Source organism: Chelonia mydas, chromosome 3, assembly GCF_015237465.2.
Source record: "Chelonia mydas isolate rCheMyd1 chromosome 3, rCheMyd1.pri.v2, whole genome shotgun sequence".
Taxonomy (NCBI): domain Eukaryota; kingdom Metazoa; phylum Chordata; order Testudines; family Cheloniidae; genus Chelonia; species Chelonia mydas.
Genome location: NC_057851.1, coordinates 21449411 through 21463846, shown reverse-complemented (window position 1 = coordinate 21463846; position 14436 = coordinate 21449411). Strand labels below are relative to the sequence as shown.

General features: G+C 43.2%; 1 long non-coding RNA gene across 1 annotated transcript in view; it reads right to left on the bottom strand.

The window, feature by feature from the left end:
- Positions 1-14436, bottom strand: part of LOC114021892 — a 225338-nt gene that overhangs the window by 15762 nt on the left and 195140 nt on the right. The window contains exon 4 of the long non-coding RNA XR_003566243.3: positions 3816-3866. This is a non-coding gene — a long non-coding RNA (uncharacterized LOC114021892). The remainder of the gene's footprint in view (positions 1-3815; positions 3867-14436) is intronic.

Below are 14436 nucleotides of genomic sequence, written 5' to 3'. Positions count from 1 at the left end.
CTCTGGCCCGTTTATAGTGGGATCTTTTAATAATAACCAACAATAACCTCTTGACATTTATATAGTTAGTGCATTCCCCTCGAAGGCTTTCAATTCCCTGCACAAATATGAATTAATTATTGTATTTATTTATTCAAATTTTTATTTTGCTACCAGTGCTCTGGACACCCTTAACAATCTTCTAAAATTATACTAATAAATAAACAGACCCGTGAATTACCTCAGATCAAATCAACCGGCAGCGAAATAAATATAACAGAAATTAATCAACCTTCCTGCACATATCCTACTATGTCCCACAACCACCACTACCCAGCTCAACTCCTCACGTGCAAAGGAGAAAGGGTAGACCTCCCAGTGTGTTCTGAAGACTAACAAACGTGGGCAATTAAGACCATGAAAGCAGAGAATATCTTCCAAAGGCCTGGAAGCCCTAACAAAGAACACCCTCCCAGCTAGCCCTCATCCCTTGTTTAATTTAGCCTCACATATATAGACGAGTGATATAGGTAAATATTATTCCTATTCTAAAAATGAGGAAAGTGAAGCACAGTGACAGGTTAAATGACTTGTTCAAGGTGACACAGGAAGCCTGTTGCAGAGCTGGGAATTGAACCCAGGTCTTCTAAATCCCAGCTCTGCATTTAACCACATGACCTTCCTTCCCTTGGACATGAAAAACAAGGATATTTTTTTATGAAAAAATATTTTCTTCCTTTGTGTGTCTTTTCATAGGATGCCTAAAATGGAGCATTCCTGTTGATTTTGACTCGACTTCCTGAATAGCCCCCATTATTATAATGTTGCTTAAAATAACAGAATAATTAGATCACAATTCGTAACCCCTGGAGTATAGCTCAGCAAAATTAGCCGCAAAATGTGCCATAGCAGGCCAGATTGTAGAACCCTTACTCTTGTTGGTCAGGATTTACCTAGACAAGTAGTTCCACTGACTTGGTTGCGACTACTCAGGTAAATAAAAGCTCACCAGTGTATATATTTCACAACCAAGCCCAGAGACTGGAGTAGGGAACTGTAGTCAAGACTCCTGAGTTCTATTCCTAATGATATGTTATTATTAAATATCAATATGACAGACTGAGACCTCTGGGCACTACAGATTAGTGTCCTGTTGTGATAGGCACTATACAAACATTATATGAAGACTGTCCCTATGCTCAAGTGTTTACATTCGAAGCCCTGATCTTATAGTCTGCCAGACTGAGGGTATATCTACACTGCTGACTCGGGCTCACAGGCTCACTGCTGACTCGGGCTCACGGGCTCAGGCAAAGGGACTGTTTAATTGCAGTCTAAATGTTCAGGCTCTGGTTGAAGTCCAGGCTCTATGACCCTGTAAGGTGAAAGGATCCCAGAGCTCAGACTGCAGACCGAGCCCAAATGTCTACGCTGCAATTAAACAGACCCTTAGCCCAAGTCAGCTGGCCCGGGGCCAGCCATGAGTTTTTAATTGAAGTATAGACATACTCTGAAAGCTATATGATCTCTGACCAATCATTTCTGCTCTTTGAGCATCGTTTTCCCCATTGAAAATATTTCCCTACCTTGCAGGCACACTGCAAGTCTTAATTAATTAGGGCCGATTCTGCTCCTGTTACATTGAAATCAATTAGGCTGTTCACAAGAGTAAGGATTGAAACACTGAAGCTCAAGGTAACTAAGATGCTAAAGATCAGAATTTGATTTTCTGGCTCCACTCGTGATCTCATGCTCTCACTTCATGAAGACGACAAATCACCCAATCTAGAAAGAAATAGATTTATCGCCTTGCCTATGGTAAAGTATTCTTCTTCAAAGTTCAGTTCACCTCTGAGTTCAGTCTTAAATTAAAATCAATATTTTGTTATGCAGGCAAGTGTACATTTCCTATAGGACAGAACTACTTTTTTTAACACTTTGAAAATCATAGTTTTTCAATTATCCAGAAACCCCAACCAGCTCTACAACTGGTAGAAAACTCTAAAAAAAAAAAATTGCATTAAAATCTACAGGGTTCCACCCACTCCTGCTCTTTAAATCAAAAAATCTAATTCTGGGCAATTTTTTTTTCCCATTAGAAACCTGAATTTCAAGAAATTTCAAGCAGCTCTGTCTAAATGCTTCAATGAAATATTTTTAAAACCCCTTTGTCCCTAGGAATTAAACTGTCATCATTGTAAAGCAGGAAGAATTGGTTAGTGGCAGTGGACAATAAAAAAAAAATTGAGAAAAATGCGGTAGCCTCAAAATATCCCAAACTCTTTTAAAGTGATGGAAATGATTAGAGTTAGCTCATCGTACTAGGAATATACAAACAAATAATTTCAGATATATGGATCAAAGAAATGCAGTCAATGAAGGCAACTCTGGAACACAGAGTGCAAGAAGCAGCAATGTCCTATTTTAGGCCTGCAAGCCGTATGCGTTTTTTTTTTTTTTTTTTGTAATTATTGCCAGTTAGCTTTAAAGACTTTGCCAGTAGAATGAAATGTTCTTCCTCCTGTTGAGTCTGCTTCCATCTGTACCTTCCCACCCATGACAGAAACATTTAGTAATGATTAGTGATGGCTACATCTACTCCAGGAAGCAGCTGGGCCACTGACTGGTCTTATGTGTCATAGAAATTCCAGGGTGTTCTGCAGCTTCAGGTTATTATATGATAAACTCTATTTAAAAGCAGTTGTCACGGCAATCAGTGGATACTGATCCCTGTCATGTGACAGAAATATCGAGCTTTGTCATCCTGGCATGGACCACGTGATTAGAGGAGGAAAAAAAGATCCAATTACTTGCCTGAGCACTTGTGTGTCAGACCCTTGCTATAGAGATGGATGTTTAGGGGTACAATTTAGCAATGGTTCAGTTGCCATGTAGTGGAAGTTGTGCTCATTAGTTGCTATACAAAGTGTTGCCAATCCTGAAGATTTTTTTGAGTGTCATGGGACTTCAGTTAGGGCTGGAGTCAGGTGAAAGGTGACCTGAAAAGCTCCAGCCCTCTTTAAAATTTAAGCCCTGGCTAGGAACAGCCCCCCTCTGATTGGCTTCCTTCTCCACCTCCTGGGAAACAGCAGCCAATCAGGGCAAACAGGATCTTTCCCCCCTCCCCTCAAGAACTGACATCATTCTCACAGGAGGGGGTCAGGAAAGAGGGAGCAAACAGAGCCAAGCAGCTCAGGGCAGGCCAGCTCCCTCCTTCCCCTCCTGTGGCTCCTCCGCTTCTCCCCTTCTTTCTCCCTCCCTGCACCACCTGGCAGGGTAAGGGAGAGAGGGAGGTGAAGAATCCCTCAAGCTGCCCCCGTCAGCCTGGAATGGGGATAAGGAGACCTCACTGCAGCCCCTCCCCCAAGCCTGGGAAAGAGGGGTGACAAACCCCAGGACTTGCAGGAGGAGCTGGGGTGAAGCTGGGGAGGGGGAGAACTGATTTGGGGTTTGGGGGAGAGTGTTGATTTGGGGCCTTGGAAAGGTGGATGTGGGGTGAGATCTCCTGCCAAAACCCACCTTACTCTGTACATTTGGGAGTGCTGGCAACCCAGTAACTGCCACACACACACACTGGGGAGGGTGTGTCAGAATGAGTGCATAAACCAAAAGGCAGACCAAATGTAATACAATATAATTTTTTAAGAAAAAGTTCTCTTGATTTTTGAGACAGTCTCATGATTGTTTGGGGTCTGACGCATAATTTTTGAGTCTTCAGGGTTGGCAATACTATACTCGATACAGTATATAACACTCACAGATACAATGCACGTGAAATGGTCCTTCCCCCTCCCACAAACTAGATTAATAACATTCATTAATTTATAAATAATTACCTGAAAGAAAAGCCCACCACCACAGGAATGAAAACCCAGAAGATTTGGCACCTGAAACAAAGAGATTTGCTGTTATGCATTGTATGAGAGTCTAGCCAATAAAACAAGAAAGACCTGGTTTGCTACATTCTATTTTCTCTTCTTCACTTCCTTGGTAATGCAGGGTAGGGCCTATGGTCCTAACCGCAGGCATCTGAGGTGAGGTTAGAGCCAAGTTGCTCCTCCCTCTCAGGCAACAGCACAGTCCCCACCATTGCATTAGGGTCTGGTCCAGTGCTGCTTGGTGTTTCAGAGCATTGAGCTATGATTCCCCTGCTCCGCACAGAACTAGAGAACTCTGTGTAGTTGCTCCAGTGATGGAATGGAAGAGCCACCCACAATAAAAGTAGAAAATCTGTTGAAGTCAAACCTTAGTGGAAAGGTGATAGGTCAGCCTTTCCTTCCAACGGGAGAGGTTGAGTGATAGGCCACAATAGCCAATCTCCTGAGAGCTGGGAGGCCCAGGTTGGAGTCCTTGCTCTTGGCCTGATTCCCAATCTCTCCTATTGGAGCTGTTCCACTTTGTATAGATAATAAAATATTCACTGGGCAAGAGCTCAAGGATTATACTACTCAATTAGGATGTGGGAATCAGCCAGAGAAGGGACTTGAAGCTGGTTTTCCACCTCCCAGGTGAGTGCCCTAACCAGGGATTCCATCCAGGGCATGAGAAACCTTCTCAACAAAATCTGTGCTGAAACATTAGTTCCTGTGAAAAGCTTCAGTTCTGATTAATTAGCTTATTCCAAATAAAAAAAACATTTCATCCAAAAATTCCTGACCAATTCTAGAAGGCTTCATAGTTAAACACTATTAGACACTTATTTCCCTCAAGCTGGCTGTGCTCTATCCCCAGGGCTAGATTTTAATGTTAAGTATTATCTTCCTTTCTTATTGCCCCTGCCTAACTCTAACCCTTCCACCATTAATCCAGCTGTTCTGCCACTGTACTTCCCTAAACAAATGTATTGTTTACTCCTTGACAATCTGAGAGGAAGAAATGTCTATTTCAGAGTGGATTTAAAACTGCATGATTGTGGGACAGGCCAAAAGCCAGAACCAATCAAATATCCAAAAGTATTAAAATTTAATAAAATGTAAATTAAGTGGAGGCCATAAAGATGCTTGTCTCCACAGCTAAAGTAAGCGGCCAAACCCGCATGCCTTTGGTCCCAATCTCCAGCAAAATAGTCTCCTGCTGATAAGATATTGTCCCTCTTCGATTTCACCTGAGTACAGTCATGTAGCATTACCACTGTATGTGATATGTTTCCAAGTCAATACATGGGGCTTAGCTTTTCAACTTCCATTTAGGAGATAGTATAAATTTGTGGTGGTGGTGGTGGGGAACAAACAAATAAAGAGAAACCCAATAGCCAAGAAGGAACTGGATTATAATTTGGCCTAAGACATTGGCTAACATCACCAGGTGACCTTCTGCAAGTCATTTGACTTCTTCCATCAGCCCAGCTGGAAACGAAAGCAAGACCTCTCTGGAAACCAGACATTGCATGTAAACTGCGGTTTTCTAGATAAATAAATTACAAAAGAACGTTTTACAGCGGTCACACAGCCAATGTTCCGCACATTGAACAGACAATGGTAACATAAAACTTGTGTGAATCCTGTGTGGCAAAACTGCTGTGCTACAGAGTACTCTACTGAAGTTACAAATGAGCCAAACAGTTCCTCATCCTAGGACACTGAAATCACAGCATGCCAAATTCTGATATCCTTGCTCATTTTTGGCAGGACATTATTCCACCTGCAATCCCATCAATTTCAGTGGGACTATTCAGAGAGCAAAGTACAACTCACTGGCAGCGAGCCTGGCAGAATCTGCCCCCTCTATGCCATCAACAAGCACAAAACCATAGCAAGGGCTCACTTGTGCACACTGGGGAGCATTTATTCATGTGAGTAATCCCATTCATTTCAGTGGGATTATTCACATGAGGATCGACAGGATTAATACCCATAGAGATGACCCCTAGGCCATTATATTTAGAGTGTGAGCCTACTCCTACTAAACTCAAAGGAGTTACGCCATTGACTTCAATGGGAGCAGAATCAGGGCCTCTATAAAGTCAGCGTTTGTTTCAGATGTTCATACATCTAAGGTGTTCTCTTCCTGGGCTCAATCTTGCAAGATATTGAGTGAGCTCAACTGCATTTGAAGTCAACAAGTGTTGGGGGCTCGCTGCACCTTACAAACTCAGGTCCTCTCTGAGATATTGGCTTTGTTAATTAAAGGGGCACATTGCTGGGAAGCTAGTTGCATGCATTATGCCAACATGTAAAATTAATATTTCAAATGGACTTTACATTTTCCAGTTTTTAAATGTTGCATCAGGTAACACAGGAGCAATAAGAGCTCTTGTTTACTCCCGAATTACGGCAGATTCTCAAGATAACACATTCCACATTTGGGTCTCTAGGAGAGAGAGTTTGTACAAATTTACACAGTCCTGGGTAGGAGGCAATGCAGAGCTACATTGACCCCAGAGGAGCAATGGAAGAACTTGTGCTTGAGGAGATACAGTCCATCTTGAGGTTGCTTGGCACAACACACAGTGAACATTTTGCAATATCCATTAAAATTACGCAGATTGGTCCCCCTGGTGGGTTGATGCTATAATCCTGCCCTGCCTTCAGGAGCCTCCTTACCTTTATTTCAGGCCACTTGTTTGCTGGGGGGAAGAAAATGAAATCAGTCCTTGCCTGAAGAAACTGTTGTGAGTGGTCCTGGCACAGATGGCACAAGGAGCAGTGGGAGGAGGGAAAGGTTTCTTGCACATGCCCTGCCCTTTCCATAGGGACCCACACAATGGTTCATCACACTGCAACCCTCTGAGCATATCTGAGTGAGTTAAACTCCAAGACTGCTTGGCTAGCTGTTGTTTTTTTTCTCCTTGCTATGTGAAACTAGCAATATTGTACATAAAAAGCCTGTTGGGAGAAACGTGTTTTTCCTCCATCAGCGAGCAGATGGCACGCAGATTTTGTGCATCATTTATAAATTATTTCAAAGTCTATTTCTCTATTCCAAAGAGATTACAGGAATCTACATCTGCATTTTAATGTAATTGTTTCCATGTCACATGAATGAGGCATCGGAGGGTTACAAAAAAATGAAGAACACCATAGTTGGCTGACAGCTGCAAGAATTTGGGGAAACCCGCCTACCAAATCCCTCCTCACACCTTGTTTTATTTATTTATTTTTATTTATTTATTTTTGACACTACGACTTTAGAAGAAAGTCTGCTAGCCTACATGGGGAGCTAGAATTCAGTTTCACTGAAAAATTTGCAATAATAATAAATGAAATAGCAAAAGCTGCATCTGTTATAATAAACCAAAACTGAAGTGCAAGTGAGAGTGCTTTTATATATGATGCTTCATACTTATTTCTCTTCTCAAAAAGGGTCAAAGCATGCCTTCTGTGGGATGCCAAAACTGGGAAGAATTTCCTAAATTATCCTGGTCAGGATAAACTGACCCTCTATTCACTGTGAAATATGGTTCCCTGCCAAGTAACATACCAGGAATCAGGATGATGGATTGAGAAATAACACTTCCTCTAGGAGGATAAAATTCACCTTTCTATAGAGTCCAAGGCCCTCTGCAACACCTAAGCTTGACACTGGGCCTTCAGATGAATGGGAATGGGCAGAGCAGTGCAGAGGCAGGAAACATTCATGGAGGGGATCTTCTGCACAGGGCCTGAATAAGCATGTGTGGAGATCCTGGTTTGCAAGAGGGACAGGAGAGCCTTGAAGGAGGAAAGGTGTGGATAAAAACTGCTTGGAGGATAAGAGACTGCACAAGTATCCTCTGAACCATCCCATTGTACGCACAGAGTTTTACTATCTCCAATCTGTCCCACCATGGATTAAGTAGAGTATTCAGCTCAGTCCCATGGATGTCCCAGCCAGGGAGATTGCAAGATCTACATGGCTCTGGACACACACAGTATCTGTTGCTTCCCAGCTCCATCAACCCCATGCTTTCATGGCTGAACAGCTCCTATGTAAATCTAATTTAAAGCTAGGCTGGACAACATTATATAATTCCATGTAAATAAATCTATCATTATTGCAACATTAATATGAAGTCACAAGCACTCAAAACCCAGGAAATTCCCAAAGTTAGGTGGCCTCCACCTGTCCAGAAAGCCAGCTTGAATTTTATTATTTTTCCAAATATGCAGGATAATGGAAAAGACCATGTCTTAGAGGCTTATGCAGAAGGGTGGCACAGTGAAGCATCAGTGGTCAACCTTAACTTTGGGAGCTACCTGATTTTTGAGTGACTTCTCACAGCTATTTTTATGGAATTTCCTTGTTTTGAGCTAAAAAATAATAAAAAAAATAACAGAGTTGAGAAGGACTAAGATAATAATAAATAAGAAAATAATAAAGAGAACAACTCTGAGCTATTCATCTTGCAGAGACAAGATAGATTCCTTGATCAAAAGGCTGCCTTACTGGCCCTGCCACCATTAAGTCTGAGGGGATCCCTATTATTACCAATAACAATAAATGTGTGTAGTGCAATATATTTTGCAAACACTGACTTAGATGGGAAGTTCTTTGGAACAGTAAATGTCTTTCTGTTTTATGCGTACACAGTGCTTAGGATAATGAGGCCCAGATCACAAATTGGGACCGTTAGTAATTTGTATTGCAGTAATGCCTAAGTAATAAATTCCATTCAGCATCTTGGTGATTGCCTACACCACTGGATTTGTGCCACAAGAAGGTGCAGAACCAGATCATCCTCCCATTGCTCCATGTCTTTCACCCAGTTTTCCAGGGAATAACAGTGAAATGCTATGAACTTGATTAACGGGACAGATAGATTTGGGACCAGAGTTAACAGCCCTTTGGAGGAAGTGACACATAACTGTGAGACCGTCCCAAACTCTGGAATGTCCTGATATTTTCCAAATGGTATCGGTATCTGTTGTCCTAATTTGAGGAAATATTTACTGATTTTAAGCATTCAGAACTTTAAAACTACTGAACGAGTTTATTTAAAATTTGGCTTGAATCATAGCTCTCAGTGGGATGTACGTAAGCCAGGGTTTAAGTACAAATTGTATGACTCTAGCAGCTGTGAAGAGTGTACTGTGTCACACTTGCATAACTCAAAAAAATATATTTGTAATCAAATTTTCCAAAAATATTCGCCTTCAGAAAGATACCAGGCATGGACATTTTCAAATGAAAAGGAATTAATTTGCTAAGAACTACAAAGATGGTGGGTGCTGTTTATGAACCTAGACAGATAGAAAGCATGCGCTAGACAAATGAAAAAAAGTGGTTTATATAATCAAACCTAGAACACAAGGTTAATATAATCATGAGCATTATAATGTACTGTAGGGAACAATCCTACATTTGCTGTGGACTAAATTGGTTGACTTAATAGTTCTTTTTCATTTCCAGCTTCCACAGACTTTCCCTTCAACTCTGCCGCTAGGAGCCTGTGTTTTTGAAGAAGGTCCTCAGTGCTATATCTCTAGTTGCATTACAGGCACTCTAGCTGGTAACAGTTGTGTGCATTTAGGCCCTGAATTTCTATTTTTGGGACATCACAAAATGACGCACCCAAGTGCCCAAAAGTATGAAGTCAACAGTTCATCACTCTCATGTTATTTTTCTTTTACTATTGAATATTAGTTAACACTAATAGTGAAAAACCTCAAGATCCATAGCTCATAATCAAAGTCTGTTCCAGGATGGGGCAGGAGGGAGTGACAAAGTCAATTAGTATGGCCACTAATGCTGCAGTTAAAATGACAATTCTCCACCTAAAATGCACTTAGACAAAGTTCAAATGAAATTTGACCCTCTTGAGAATCTGTAATGAATGGGGAAAGCATAGAGTTGGATGGGCTTTTTCTTTAATGGTATACATTTTCCATGTGCTTGTATTTAAAAAGTAAAAAAAAATCACACTAGAACTGTGGAAAATTTCTAGGATTTTAATGGTTTTAATTCAAAAAGTTTGAAGTTTAATGGAAAAAATGGAAAATGAGATAAAATGTGCACCATTTTTTTCTCTGCTATTTTTCAGCCAAGTTTATAGCTCTGTCTACACTTACGCACATAGCCAAGTAGTGAAGCATGTGATTCTCCTGTGTGCTTTCCATACCCATGCCTGAGAGTCCACATGTGTTGTGCTGGACATGGGTCTAACACTGTATACACGTGCATACCTGCATCCACATACCTGCTATTGTTACATAACATTAGCACTACCCCTTCATGGAGGTATCTCAGGTTCTCTGCATCATAGAGAGACACTCTAAGCCCTGGTCTACACTATGAGTTTAGGTCGAATTTAGCAGCATTAGGTCGATTTAACCCTGCACCCGTCCACATGACGAAGCTATTTTTGTTGACTTAAAGGGCTCTTAAAATCGATTTTGGTACTCCTTCCCAATCAAGGGGATTAGCGCTAAAATCGACATCACTGGGTCGAATTTGGGGTAGTGTGGACGCAATTCAACGGAATTAGCCTCCGGGAGCTATCCCAGAATGTTCCATTGTGACCATTCTGGACAGCACTTTCAACTCAGATGCACTAGTCAGGTACACAGGAAAAGCCCCAGGAGCTTTTGAATTTCATTTCCTGTTTGGCCAGCATGGCGAGCTCATCAGCACAGGTGACCATGCAGTCCCCCGAAAGTGGGGGGAACTGGATCTGATCGCTGTATGGGGAGATGAATCCGTGCTATCAGAACTCCGTTCCAAAAGATGTAATGCCAATATATATGCCAAAATCTCCAAGGGCAAATGTGACGTGTTTACAATGCTCACAACTGCAGCGGTGAGTGGAGCGGGCTCCCGTTTGCAGTGCTATGGCGTATTCGCAGGCAATCCAGGAAAAAAGGCGAGAAATGATTGTCTGCCGTTGCTTTCATGGAGGGAGGGAGCAAGGGAATGGTCACTGACTACACGTACCCAAAACCACTGGCGGTTTCCTTGTCCGTTATCTCATTTAATTAATAAAGAATGCATGGTTTCAAAACAATAGTTACTTGATTTTGAAGGGGGAGGGTGGTTGGCTTACAGGGAATTCAAATCAACAAAGGGGGTGGGTTTGCATCAAGGAGAAACACGCACAACTGTCACACCGTAGCCTGGCCAGTCATGAAACTAGTTTTCAAAGTCTCTTGTAATACGCAGTGTGCCTTGCTGTGCTCTTCTCATCAGTGTCTGGCTGCTCAAAATCGGACGCCAGGCAATTTGCCTCAACCTTCCACCCTGCCATAAATGTCCCCCCCTTACTCTCACAGATATTATGGAGCACACAGCAAGCAGCAATAACAATGGGAATGTTGGTTGCGCTGGGGTCTGACCAACAACGCCGGCGAGCTTTTAAATGTCCAAAGGCACATTCTACCACCATTCTGCACTTGCTCAGCCTATAGTTGAACTGCTCCTTACTACTGTCCAGGCTTCATGAGCCATGGGAGTAAGGGGTAGGCTGGGATAGGTGAAACTGCACGGTGCTGCCGGCTGGGAGAGCAGCCTGAGGCAGAAGCCTCCAGCTCGCAGGAGATCAGGATAGCAGAGTTGCAGCGGAAGCGGACGAGCGAGCAAAACACCATTGATGAGGACGGCTAGCAGTCCTACTGCACCATCTGCTGCAGAGTTGCAGCGGAAGCAGTGGAGCCGTTCACCATTGATGCGAAGGCACCCAGGAGCTGCTGCTGTTTGGCCAAGGCAAAAGAGCAGGAGCCCTGGAGCTGTTTCATGTGGAATGTGCGCCTGCAAGACTTCTTCACCAGTGACAAAGGACAGGAATATGATGCACCTAAAATCTAAAAAGGCCTGCACATTTCCCAGAGTCACTACCCTTGATAACAGAATGTCAATGATTGCATTGGCTACTTGGATCACAGCAGCCTTCACAGTAGACTTGCCCACAACAGCAGTGGTGACGGTGAGCTGAGTGGGCTCCCGCTTGCAGTGCTATGGCGTCTGTGCGGTTAACCAAGGAAAAAAGCCGCGAAACAATTGTCTGCCGTTGCTTTCATGGAGGGAGAGAGAGGGAGGGGTGACTGACAACATGTACCCAAAACCACCCATGACAATGTTTTTGCCCCATCAGGCATTGGGAGCTCAACCCAGAATTCCAATTGGCAATGGAAACTGCGGGAACTGTGGGATAGCTACCCACAGTGCACCGCTCCGAAAGTCTATGCTAGCCACGGTACTGCTGTGGACGCACTCCGCCGACTTAATGCACTTAGTGGGGACGCACACAATCGACTGTATAAAACCGCTTCCGAAAGATCGACTTCTATAAAATCGACCTAATTTCATAGTGTAGACCTGCCCTCCTGTGTTTTGTTGGTACTGTCACCTGCCTTTACACATTGGCCAATGGCACTTTCTGATTACGTCACATCTCACTGTTATTCTTGCAAAACTGGGTGGAAGACATGGAGTAACGGGCTGATGACCCAGTTCTGCTCCTGCTCCTTATTGAGGGACAAATGGTTAGGCAATCACCAAGATGCTGAATGGAATTTCGACAGCATTGGGTGATCTGTCAATGGCAGCTGACCTTGAGGTTTCAGTGAAGTGTCTTTCAGGTCAGACTGTACAGATATGGTGAATGTCAGTATGCATCTGATGCAGGAGCACCAGCACTGTCTGGTGGGATCATATAGTTTTGGAAACCTGGGATGACTAGCAGGTGGCTTCAGAACATCTCAGTGGGGAAACAGACTTTCACGGAAGTGTGTGAAGGTCTTGCAGCAACCCTCCAGCACCTGAACACTTGCTTCATGGAAGCTATATGAATGTAGAATTAAGTGGCTATTGCCCTGTGGAATCTGGCAAGTTATAGATTCAGTGCAAACCACTTCGGGGTTGGAACATCCATGGTTGGGGGTTGTGATTTTGCAGGTCTGTGAGGCAGTTAACACTGTTGTTTACCCACAGGTGGTTGCCATAAGAAAAGTTCTAGCAATAATAACTGGGTTTCCAAGGATGGGCTTTCCAAACCGTGCAGATGCCAGCAATGGCACCCATATCCCAGTACTTTGCCCACCACAAGAGTCAAGTGAGTATGTGAATGGAAAATGTTACTATTTGATCGTCCTGCAAGATTTAGTGGACCACAGAGGCAGATTCCTGAATACAAATGTGGGAAACTCTGGAAAGGTCATGACACCAGGATGTTGAGAAGATCAGGATTGTACGTGAAGGGGAAGAAGGGATTTTATTTCTCAGAAATGATATGGTTCTGTATGGCATGTCTGTGCCAATTGTTATACACACTCCAAACTTGGCTCCTGAAAGTGTACCCAACATCAGTAACCCCGGAGAAAGGGAACTCAGCTCCAGAATGGTCATGGAGTGCACATTTGATAGGCTGAAAGTTCGTTGGAGCAGCCATTGCACCTAGCTGGATGCCAATGTGGCAAATTCTGTCTGTATAATCCTTGCCTGCTTCTGGGTAAAGGGGATTGGTTCCATCCCAAGTGGACTCAGGACCACTCTGGTTTACAAACTCCATACAGGCAGCTGGATCCCAACTACAGGTAAACTGGCCCTGGTTCCCAATGGGCAAGGGAAATCAGAGATGCCATATGGGCACACATCTTGGTACAATAGGGACACAGAAGATGTAAAGCTGCTGGAAAAATACGAGGGAACATTGGTACATATTTATGGCTATATAGCTTTGTGAGGGGTTTTTTCACCTGTAGACGAAGGTCATTAGCCATTCGTTCATGTGACATGGCACACATTAAAGACAGTGATAGAGCACCTCCGCTGGGCTGGCATGTTGGGGCTGGATTTGTGCCATGGAGTGTGGCAGCCGAGTTATGTGGTCACTGTGCCATATTTTTGGCTTTACTATATACACTTTGTTTGCTCTCTTATTGGGAGCTTTTTTAACAAGTTTATGAGGGTTTGCTGCTTTGGTTGGAGAGTATTGCATCCATTGTGTTTTCTGACCTTCTATTGTCAGCAGTGCTAAGTACAATTAATGGCTGTTAGAGAGCACTACTCCCTGGCATGTTTGCAACTGCTTAAAGTTTGTTTGTTTTCACGTGGGAGGAGTATACTAGCAGATGCTGTTATTGCCGACATGTTCCCTCTTTCTTTATTACTGGATTTAGATTTTCAACATGTGTAATAAAGCCTGTAAGATATTAATTGACCCATTTTTGTTTGTTTTAAACATCTGCTGTATAGAAAATTAGTAGTGCTTTTTAAAGCACATAATGCCATACATTGCACCATACAACTTAACAGATTTCTGAATCTTGCGGAGAAGTGGAGACTCAAAAATATTTGCATGATAGTGGCACCAGATTTTTTACACACCATTTGATTATGTGAGGTGGGAAGCTTGTGGCCACGGATGGAGGGTGACCCCCCCACTTCGGGAAGGCTAGCCCCCGGCCCCGACCCTTCCGCATGAGGCCTCATCTCCCAAGGCTAAAGCCATGAGCCTCCCGGTAATGCCCAGAGAAGCCCTGGGCTGGTCGGAAGCCTGAACCCCCATAGCCCTCCCCCCTCCCACAGCTGGAGAAGCCCTGAGCTGGC